At 42.1% G+C, this 11,905-nt stretch overlaps 1 protein-coding gene across 1 annotated transcript in view; it reads left to right on the top strand.

Moving 5' to 3' along the window:
* Window positions 1–1,925: 1,925 nt before the first annotated feature.
* LOC115471371 (ankyrin repeat domain-containing protein 11-like) overlaps window positions 1,926–11,905 on the top strand; it is a 241,998-nt gene continuing 232,018 nt past the window's right edge. Inside the window, exon 1 of the mRNA XM_030205069.1 lies at window positions 1,926–1,960. The gene's annotated coding sequence lies outside the window, so the exon portion shown is untranslated. The remainder of the gene's footprint in view (window positions 1,961–11,905) is intronic.

Here is an 11,905-nt window from a genome sequence, read left to right as displayed (position 1 = left end):
TTTATATTCACAAATTAATAACCCCTCTGTAACAGAGATTTGTGGGTAAATATAACCTGTTAGCTACATGAATTTTCTTAATTAGAAAGCACTTTCTGTGCTTAAAAAAATAAAAATAGATGTATGATTTCTTTGGTAAGTGAGAATTATTTGTGATCTTAACATCTTATTGTGAGAAATAGAAGATTCTTTAATCACAGTGTTTACAAAATACCTTGGATGGATTAATCGTCAGTACCATCCACTCAGTTTTATGGAAACTGGTTCATTATTACAAACTATATTACAAAGTCAGTTTTGTGTGAATAGAATGACAGTTTGTATCTACTAATATAAGAGTGTTTTTAATTGTCCAAGATTGCTAGAATATTTTTCATATTGATGAATATGAAAGCCTTAAGGATAAGGCTGCAGCAAAAAAGTATTTCAAGATGCAGAGGGGAGGAGTCATTGGTTTTGAAGTTTTGATAGGATGACACTATCCATGGTCTAGACTGGTATGAGAGTTAATAGAAAAGAATTGGCAGGTATACAACAATTCATCTTATTTGCTCTGTCACAGTTGAGAACTCTATATATGGTATTGTTAGTAGACTGATCTGTTGTGGAAAATGGGAATAGTCCTCTGCAGTTGGGTTGGGAGTGTATGTGAAAATGGGCAGAAGTTCATGGTTCTGCTGCTGTTCATGTAAAAGTGTGAGTTTAGATATTGTGTGCAGATCTTGTAGGAATCTGTTTAATGCAGGAGCTTAAATATTATCCCTCCCAGGTGAATGAAGTATGATTAGCTGCTAAACAATATAAACACATTTTGCGCACTGTAATTTCTTCAAAATAGGCCCATATTATTCAGGTGATTTCAAATATTATAACCCAAGGTTTCCCATTACTTTCCTGGAGGAACACCTAGCCAGTTGGGTTTTCAGGATTACATCATGAATATGTATGAGAGAGATTTGCATACACTGATTTGCATACAGTAGGCTTCCTATTTCATTCATATTTATTGAGGCAATCCTGAAAACCTTATTGACTATATATGCCTTCAGGAGAGGGTCCAGAAACACTGTTCTATGTTGTGGTAATATGTATATTTTAGTTTCTGAATGTTTACAATTCTTAGTTCATTGAAAATGTTGGCCTTTGGGATTAGTTCATTTTTTTTTTTCTCAGTACCTCCTCTCCTTTTTCTTGGTTTATTTTGGTCATTTTCCTGTGGTGAGGTTGGCAGAAATCCAAGAATTGGGGATTCTTTTAGAGTCAGAGCTTGGGAAGATTTCCTGTGTATGTAGGAGATGAAAATATCCACCAGTATGAAATGAGATGGCTTTATTTTGAGATGTTAAAGACTACAGAAAGTGTTCATTCCCCCCCCCCCCCCCCCCCCCCCAAAAAAAAAAAGATTCCTTGTAGTTGTTAGGCGAGGCACATTCTGCTCTCAAATCTCAACTTTGGAGGAACAAATGACATGTGAATCTTGCTCATTGTTGAGACATGTAGCTGCTCCCTCATCTCTCTAATAACCATTTGATACAGAAAGGTGGTTAAACCCTTTAGAGGCATATTTTCGAAGCACTTAGCCTTCCATAGAAACCTATGGAACTTTGGAAGGCTAAGTGCTTTGAAAATATGCCTCTTAGTGTCCAATGTTCCCGTAAGAAGCCATATAGGAACAGATTGATGGGAACATTGGACACTAAAGGGTTAATGAATTTATAAAATAAATATACATTTAATAAACATAACCATATCCAGTATTCAGAATAACCATTCCATTTCATCCTTCTAGATCACTCCAGACTCATGGGTTATGCCACCCTACCAGCAGATATGGGCAGAGAAGCAGAACTAACTTCTTCAAACTTAAAATCATCTCTGTGTGTCAAGTCTTTTCCAAATAAGCCATATGTATCCTCACTGGTAATCTCTGACCTGTATTATTGTAACAGCCTACTTCAAGGTATAAAAACTACTCATCCTCAATGAACCAAAATAATGGCTATAAAACGTCTCACAGGATCTGTTTAATAGGATCATGCCACGCCCCTCTTAAGAGCATGCACTTCTATGAGCCATATCATTCCTTAGGCCCCACTTGGAGTATTGTGTTCAATTTTGAAGGTCGTATTTTGCTAAGGATGTAAAAAGACTTGAAGCAGTTCAGAGAAAAGTGACAAAAATGATATAGGGTTTATGTCACAAGATGTATGAGGATAGACTTGAGGACCTGAACATGTATACCCTGGAGGAAAGGAGAGATGGGTGATTTGATATAGACATTCAAATATTTGAAAGGTATTAATTTACAAACAAATCTTTTCCAGAGATGGGAATGTGGTAGAACTAGAGGACATGAATTGAAGTTGCAGGGGAGCCGACTCAGGAATAATATCAGGAAGTACTTTATTATAGAGAGGGTAGTAGATACCTGGAATACCCTCCCTTGGGAGGTGGAGATGTAAACAGTAACGGAATTCAAAAATGTATGGGGTAAACACAAAGAAATCCTGTATAGAAGACATGGAACCAAACAAGGTTAGCGGTAATTAGATGGCAACACCAGTAATTGGAAAGCAAAGCCAGTGCTGGGCAGATTTCTATGGTGTGCGTCCTGATCGTGGCTGGACAGATTCGATGGCAACACCAGTAATTGGAAAGCAAAGCCAGTGCTCGGCAGATTTCTATGGTGTGCGTCCTGATCGTGGCTGGACAGATTCAGCATCAGTAACTGGAGAACAAGGCCAGTGTTGGGAAGAGTTATACTGTCTGTGCCCTGAAAATGGCAAGGACAAATCAAGATCAAGTATACGTATGTAGTATCATATCATACCTTATACTGAGTATGTCTTGTTGGGCAGACTGAATGGATTGTATAGGTCTTTATCTGCTGTCTTCTGCTATGTTACTATGTTACTTAGCATCAGCTCCACTGTTCTGCACAAATGGGCGTTATGCTTTCCAGCAGGTGGAGGTAGAGAAAGTTGAATTCTACCAGTGACATCACTGGTATAAGCTGGAGTGCTCCCTGGATCAGTCCAGCAGGTGGTAGGTTGTGCTTTTGGTGCTTCTGTCCCACTATGGCCGCTGCCGAGCCTATTGGCAGTTCCCAGGTCCAACAGTTTTGGGATTGTATGTGGTTGAGCGCGGAGGTTTGCTCCTCAGCCCACAGTCACACTCCTTTAGTGAGGCTTTGGCTTGGTCATGTGGGGCCTGGCCTGTTAAGTTATAGAGGATTTTTAACCCATCAACTCTCTCATATAAGATTAAACGCAGGGTGACAAATGAGAATACCACTGACAGTTATCAGGAATTAACAAACAAATTACACAAAAGAAAAAAATAACAAAAGTTTCAGAAAGCAATATCAGTAGTAGTATCAGGAAAGCAGATAAGTCTTCAAAGCCTTCTGAAAGGTAAAATAATCTTTCAGAAGGTGAATCACAGCCGGAAGACCATTGCAAAGATGAACTGCCATAAAACAAAAAATGGGTGAAAATTATTTTATATCTAACTTGCTTAACAGATATGCTAAAACTAAATGGTTACAAGACCGAGAGGTAGAACTATTATTTAAAATGTTTTTGTGATAAATCCTCAGGGCAAAACACTGAATAGAAATTTAAAAAACAAAATACTTAAGAATACCTTGCCCGAGCAGCTCAGCCATCAAGGGGGAAACATGATCAAATCTGGATCTACAGAAGATTAATCTTCCTGTACAGTTTTAGACCAGCTGAAGCTTCCTTGGCGTCCCACTGGACCGGTCCAGAATGTGACTGATGGGTTGTGCATGCCTTCCAGCAGGTGGAGACTGAGACAAAAAACTGTGACTCTAGGGAGCCAGTAAGAGCCCTTGCCTGCTAGAGAAAGATCCAGTAATCTCAGTCTCCAGCAGGTGGAAGGTGGTGAGCCCTTCAGTCTCAGTCCTTTCTATTCTTTTTTTATCTTTCTGGTTAAAGTTCTTTGATTGTTTGATTGATTAGTTTCCTGTGCATTAAAAAAAACAACAACAATAACAACCTGTCTTCAGAGGCAGAGGCCCATGGGGGTCTCTTAGTGCCTTTGGGGGTGTTACACTCGGGAGGCCGAGTCCCTCCCCCCATTTCCTCCCTGATCTCTTTGGTGCTGGTTATTTTAATTTATTGCTAGCAGTTTGAAAGAAAAAGAGAAAAGTTTTCCTCAAGCTCTTCAAGGGACGAGCTTTGGAGGTGGGGAGAGGCATCTACTTGGAATAAAGAAAAAAATTTGGGCCACCCAGTCTGCTGGTTTATGCAGAGCCGCCTTTGGTCTGTTTCTTTAAAAAACGAGCAGGGCAGCTCCTTCGCGCTTTTGATTTCTTTGTGATCAGCTGTTTTTTTTGCGATGTCAGAGAAACTCCGCCACTGTTCCGTCTGTCAGCGGCGGGGTCTTGGTACGAATGGGGTGTGTAGGTACTGCACCGCTGCAGAAGACCAGGGTGCAGAAGCCGGAAAATCCTCGGAACCACCGATGGGGGGGGGGGGGGGGTGTCTGATACTGGTGTTTTGGCGGCGGTCGCGTCCCCCTCTCTCCCGGTGCTGATTTCGGCGGGAAACGCCACCATCTTGGATGTCTCGCCACCTGCTGCTCCTCTGGCTCCTCTGACTGCTGGGCCTGTATCTGCTTCACAAACACCTGTTTTGCCAGCGGGGGAAGGAAGTTTTCCTCCTGAATTCGTAGTGCAGATGTATCAGGCATTTCTCCTGCACAAAGCTGCGCCTGTGGACCCTCCTGGGCAAAGATCTCTGGAGGGTACTTCTATAGCTGAAAAACGGTTTAGATTTCCTGAGGAGGCAGAGCAGGATATTTCTTTTTCTCCTGATCAGGAAATGCTATCCTTAGATGAGGAGGTATGTTTTCCTGAGGAGCTGGAGCAGACGGCAGAAGGTGAGGAATCTCTTCCTGTGGGAGAAGATCCTTCGGTGGTAAGGATTTTTCATAAAGATGACCTTCAGGAGCTTATATCGCAGGTTTCTTCTACTTTGTGTTTTGATGATCAGGATCTTCAGGTGTCTGAGCCCAGAAAGGTGGATTTGCTGGTCAAGGATATTCGCAGAGCAGGTAAGTCCTTTCCTATCCATTAGGATATTAGAGAGATTATTCAGGCTCAGTGGGAGATTCCTGATTCTGCTTTTCGGCTTGCTAGATCTATGGTTAGGCTTTATCCAGTTCCTGATTCGGATGAAGATCTTTTGCGCCCCCCCCCCCGGTAGTGGATGTGGTAGTTTCTGCGGTTACCAAGTGAAACACTATCCCTGTGGATGGTGGTACGGCTCTGCGAGATACCCAGGATCGTCATATTGAATTTTTGCTGAAGAATTCCTTTGATGTTTCTGCTCTGGCAGTGCAGGCTGCAATTTGTGGGTCCTTGGTAGCGAGAGCTTGTTTCCGCTGGTCAGAAAGAGTGTTGGAACATTCTTCAGATGATCTTTCAGCTATTGATAATGAGGTGGCAAAGCTGGAAATGGGTTCAGCCTTTTTAGCAGATGCTATTTATGATTTGCTTCGGGCTTCTTCTAAGTCTGTGGTTCTCTCTGTCGCAGCCCGTCGTACGCTTTGGCTATGTGGATGGTCGGCAGATGCGACTTCTAAGTCCAAGCTTAGTACATTTTAGATTTTTTGCAGTGAGGCTTTGACAGAGGTCTTGCTTTGGCTTCTCTTAAGGTGCAGATTGACATGTTTTCGTGGTCATGTCCAGTGGAAATCTCTTTCTAGTCATCGGATGTGGTGTGTTTTTTGAGGGGGGGGGGGGGTGTTAGTCCTCCGTCTCAATGTTCTTTTCCTCGTTGGGATCTGAATTTGGTGCTTTCGGTTCTTACTAAGCCTCCCTTTGAGCCCTTGTCGTCCTGTACTCTGAAGGATTTGACTCAGCGCAGTTAGTGTTTATCATCGGGGTGTAGAGGTTAAGCCTATCTCTGAACAGCCTTTAGTTGTTTGCGTCATGAGAGGTTTGCTTTTGTCAAAGCCCCCTGTCAAACCTCCACCAGTGTCGTGGGATATGAACGTCGTTCTCACCCAACTGATGAAAGCTCCTTTTGAGCCACTTAATTCCTGCCATCTGAAGTACTTGGCCTGGAAGGTAATTTTCTTGGTGGCTGTTACTTCAGCTCATAGGGTCAGTGAGCTTCAGGCCCTAGTGGTGGATGCACCTTATACTAAGTTCCATCACAACAGAGTAGTTCTCCGTACGCACCGCACCCTAAGTTCCTGCTGAAGGTGGTGTCGGAGTTCCATCTGAACCAGTCAATTGTCTTGTCGACATTTTTTCTCCGACCTCATGCCCTCCCTGGCGACAGCAGTTTGCACACCTTGGACTGCAAGAAAGCATTGGCCTTTTACGTAGAGTGGACGAAGCCCTTCAGACAGTCCGCCCAGTTGTTTTTCTTTTGATCCGAACAGGAGGGGAGTTGCCATCGGAAAACGCACAATCTCCAGTTGGCTAGCAGATTGCATTTCCTTCACTTATGCCCAAGCTGGGCTGACTCTTGAGGGCCATGTCACGGCTCATAATGTTAGAGCCATGACTGCGTCGATGGCTCACTTAAAGTCAGCCTGCATTGAAGAGATTTGGAAGGCTGCCACATCTCACTACTGCCTTCAGCAGGATACCTGGCGCGACAGTCGGTTTGGGCAGTCAGTGCTGCAGAATCTGTTCGGGGTTTAGAATCCAACTCCATCCTCCTAGGCCCATTTTTGTTTAGTTCCAGGCTGTACTCTCAGCTATCTGTATATAGTTTCAGGTTAATATACATTGTCCTCACCGTTGCGAGGCCCAATTGACCAATGCTCATTGTTTTGAGTGAACCTGGATGCTAGGGATACCCCACATGTGAGAACAAGCAGCCTGCTTGTCCTCTGAGAAAGCGAAGATACTTACCTGTAGCTGGTATTCTCCGAGGACAGCAGACTGACTGTTCTCATAAACCCTCCCACCTCCCCTTTGGAGTTATTTGCTATTTTGTTTGCTTTTTTTATTTAACTGAGGAGACGCGCTTGCGCGGCAGGCGGGAAATCAGTCCGCACATGTGCGCTGCATATGCGCCATAAGACTCTGGCAAAACTTTTTAAATATTTTGCTCTTGCAAAACGCCGGTTACCGGGCCGACGCGGACGTCGACCCACATGTTAGAACAATCAGCCTGCTGTCCTCGGAGAATACCTGCTACAGGTAAGTATTTTCGCTTTACCAGTGGAAGCAAAGTAGATGTAGAAACACAATTAAAAAAATAGCCCAAAGCCTATCAACTGGAATAATATCTGAATCCATTGTACAGCTATAGTTATTACGATTTATCACTGAAACGCCATCAAACGACTGGTAAATAGTATTGACGTTAGATGCAAAAAACGTGTCCAATCCAAGTTACAAGTAACTGGCAAGATCCAAAAAGACTACATCAGATATTCTGCTTGTTTCAGGAATAAGCAGTGGATTTCCCCAAGTCCATATTAATAATGATTTATGGACTTTTCTTTAGGAATTTAGCCAAACCTTTTTTTAAACACTGCTAAGCTAATTACTTTTACTACATTCTCTGGCAATGAATTCCATAGTTTAATTACACATTGAGTGAAGCACATACTTTACAGGTGGGTGTACACATAGGCAGAGCTTGGGGGGGGGGGGGGAGCGCATTTATAGAATGCTGTACGTTACACACGTATCTCCTGAAGCTAGGTGCGAGCATTTTCACCTCTGTGGCTGCTAGAAGTGTTCGCCCTAGAAACATGCGTACATATATGCCTGGTTACATTACTATTCTATAAGAGAGAACAGACTCTACTTTTACTTTATAGAATAGGCTCCTGTTTAAATTTACTGCTTAGCTGCTTCTTTTACCTGTGGAAACAGAATAGGAAAAACAGTCTTTGTAAATTAGGCCCCAAAGGAGCTGTGACAGACCTTGGAGAGGATGGCCCTCCCTTTCCTTCTCTTAGCTTTGATTGGGAAGAGGGACGAGAGATCTCTGATAATGGCACCTAGATGGAAAGAAAATTGGTCAAGGCCTGTTTATTATTTAGATTTAGTTCATGCTTTTTAGTAGATCAAGATGAGTTACTTTCATGTACACTAGGTCCTCAGAGGGCTTCCAATCAATTTCTACCCGAGGCAATGGAGAATGAAGTGACTTGCAGAAAGAGCATTAGTGGGCTTCCATCCTCGTTTTTCTGGTTTATAACCTGCTTCTCTTATCATTGTAACTGTACTGCTCATAGATGCCAGGTTGCCTAGGTGGCTAAACTTTGTTTCCTGGTGCATAGACTGCCTGATACCCCCTGAGCTTCTGATGACCTGAGCTGAGTAACTTATCAGCTATATCCACTGCTGCTGAGCCATCTGGAGCAGTCACTATGGTGACCTGTATAGAACACCCTCCTTCTTACATGTGTCAAGAAGAGGCTGGAATGGGGGTAGAAAAATCCCCCCCCCCCAGAAAAAACAAACAAACTTGAAACAAGAAAAGTAGGTAAAAATAAAAATTGAAAGAAGTAAATAATGAGAGGAAGATACAAATATTCCCTAGCGCCTAAAAATGGTGTTGGTGCTTTTTCAAAATAGTATTAGAAATCTTACCTAGTAAATGTCTGGCGTTTTGCTCACCCCCCCTCCCCCGCCCCCCCAAAAAAAGAAAAGTGTAGTTAAACTTCATGTTTACATTTAGAGATGTACAGTTGTGTTTCTGATACTTAGAAAAGAACCATATAATTCATGTACTCTTGAAGCGCACAATTTAAAGCATTTCCTGTATTCCAGCATACATCAGATTGTAGATGGATGTTTACAAATTATTGAAGTATTGAGTCAGACTGGATTTTTTTTTTTTTTTAGCAAATTCAGGCAGCCTTATCGAAGAAGGATTTTGATCTAGTATTTTCCATACGTGAAAATACAATGGAGTGTGTTTCATGTAGGATTGTTTTCTGTATAATTTTATATTGTTTAATTGGATTGTAAAACTTAGACTGTACAGTTTCTGGGGAGAAGGAAGATGCCTACTGTACCTGAATGTAATTTGCCTCCAGCCATCAATGAAAAGGTGTAATCTAAAGCTAAATAAATATAAGATACGATTTAGTCAGAAGCCTTTGCAGTTGGTCAGACTGGATTCACTACAGAGTTGGTAATAGTTAAGGGGGAGGGATTTTGTATTTAGCTCATGCCTTTTTTTTTTTCCAGTTGTAGTTCAAGGTGTGTATGAATCAATTCACCCTTTCTCTTGGATTTGATGAAATGATCCATTTTTTTATGTATTTATGATCCTGTCTACCCTCTTTAACTGTTTATATTAACTTTGAAAACTTCCCTCATTTCTGAATTACTTGTACATGGCTTAACATACATAGATGTTTGAGTTTTTTTAAACAAAATGTATGGAATAGACAAGAGTATCCCTAAATAGTATCAAAACAATACTTAACATAACAGATATAAGTTCATTTATGATGGGTAGGAATGGTGCTTAGATGGCAGCTCCAGTAGTGGGGAAGTGAGGTCAATGCTGGACGGACTGTTACAGTCTGTCCCATATATTGGCATGACAGATCAGAATGGGCTGGAGTGGCCTTTGATGGCAATTCCAGTAGCTGGGAAGTAGGGCCAGTACAGGGCAGGCTTTTTTTTTTTTAATTGTCTTGAAAATGGCAAGGATAGATCAGGAACAATTATGTGTATTTTATACCACATTCATATCATATGAGTGTGGGTTCTGTATATTTTAGTAGGGGAGAGGAAGATAACATGTAGTGGAACTTGGCAAGTAAAATGTTGCAATAGTACTATTGGATTATTGGTTTAATAATGACTGGTATGGTTAGGCAGACTGTGTTTATCTGCCATCATTTACTATGTTACTATAGTAAAGAGGTGTGGTAGCCGTGTTAGTCCACTCTTAAAGGTTATCAATAGAAATCAAACAAAAAAAAATAAGATGATACCTTTTTTATTGGACATAACTTAATACATTTCTTGATTAGCTTTCGAAGGTTGCCCTTCTTCCTCAGATCGGAAATAAGCAAATGTGGTAGCAGATAGTATATATGAGAGAAACATCAAAGCATTACTTTGACAGTCTGACAGAGTGGGAGGGTGGGGGTAAGCATGGGGACATCAAAGCATTTCATTGATATTCTAACAGAATGGGTGTTGGTAGGTGAGAGGAGGGTAACAAACAGAGAAATAAACAGAGAAATACAGCTTATGTTTTATAATGAGTTAGAAAACCCAGATCCTTATTAAGTCCTGTTTGTTGGGTGTCAAAATACTCAATCATTCTTATTTCAAAGGTCTTATGTTCCTGTATTGTTTTAAAATTACCTTTCAGTATTCTTACTGTGAAACCACTGGTGCAGTGTTATAGTAACATAGTAGATGACGGCAGAAAAAGACCTGCACGGTCCATCCAGTGTGCCCAACAAGATAACTCATATTTGCTGCTTTTTGTGTATACCCTACTTTGATTTGTACCTGTGCTCTTCAGGTCACAGACCGTATAAGTCTGCCCAGCACTATCCCCGCCTCCCAACCACCAGCCCCTCCTCCCAACCACCGGCTCTGGCACAGACCGTATAAGTCTGCCCAGCACTATCCCCGCCTTCCAACCACCAGCCCCGCCTCCCAATCTTGACTAAGCTCCTGAGGATCCATTCCTTCGGCACAGGATTCCTTTATGCTTATCCCACGCATGTTTGAATTCCGTTACCGTTTTCATTTCTACCACCTCCCGCGGGAGGGCATTCCAAGCATCCACTACTCTCTCCGTGAAAAAATACTTCCTGACATTTTTCTTGAGGAAGTATTTTTTCACGGAGAGAGTAGTGGATGCTTGGAATGCCCTCTCACGGGAGGTGGTGGAAATGAAAACGGTAAAGGAATTCAAACAGTGTTCTGGTCTTGTGAAGTGTTGGCCCACAGGGGTGGGGCCCTGACTGGCACCGGCTATTTTCATGTGATGTCTGTGCAGATTGAATCTTGTCTTAAGCATCTGGCCTGTTTCTCCAATATAGCATCCTTCGTTACATTTTTTACACTGAATGATATATACCACATTGGAAGATGAGCATGTAAAATGGTCCTTTATGCTGAATATTTTTCCTTTGTGAATGACTGTGGGGTCTTGTGAAATGTTTTGGCATAGTTTGCAGCTGGCTGTGTTACACGGAAATGTGCCCTTTTCTTTTTCCGTCTGTGTTGGAAGTTTACTTCTGATCAGCTTGTGTTTTAAATTTGGTGGCTATCGGAAGGCCAGCACTGGTGGGGATGGGAATATCTCTTTCAGTAATTCATCTTCCTGAAGTAGTGGCTGTAGGTCTCTTATGATTTTCCTCAGTTTCTCCAGCTCTGGGTTGTATGTCACAGACAGAATTCCCCGTGTAGTGACATACAAATTTTTAACTTCTAGATTTTAGATGAGTATGGTGTTCTGAGTTCTTTGGCTTCTTTTGACTTTTACAAATTCAGTGTTATCTGAAATGAGAAATGAAACAATGCATTAAACTTGCACAAATCCCTTTTGAGCAATTACACAGCTCACAGCATTTTACAAAAAAGTTGTTCTTAAAGATATATTTAATTCTTAGGAGTGCTTCAGAAGCCTTACATATATGTTAACCTGAGGGAGATCACGTGATGAGTTGAGGGGAGCGGACGTGCGATAGCTCTCCTCTGAGGCCTCGCCCTCCCATTCGCGCCCAGCGCAGATTGCCTTGCGATAAAACTATCACTCCACGGTGGAAGAGTGTTCGCGGGAGTATATGGACCAGTTCATTACCCGCAGCGAGCCGAATATGCCACCAAAAAGCGGGAAGAAGGACGAGAAGGCCCGACCCATCGAAACCAAAATGGGGGAGGGGGACCATCACCATTGATCTCCACAGAAGTTACAGTTAA

This window comes from Microcaecilia unicolor, chromosome 5, assembly GCF_901765095.1.
Source record: "Microcaecilia unicolor chromosome 5, aMicUni1.1, whole genome shotgun sequence".
Classification (NCBI taxonomy): Eukaryota; Metazoa; Chordata; class Amphibia; order Gymnophiona; family Siphonopidae; genus Microcaecilia; species Microcaecilia unicolor.
This window is presented reverse-complemented; position numbering and strand designations above follow the sequence as displayed.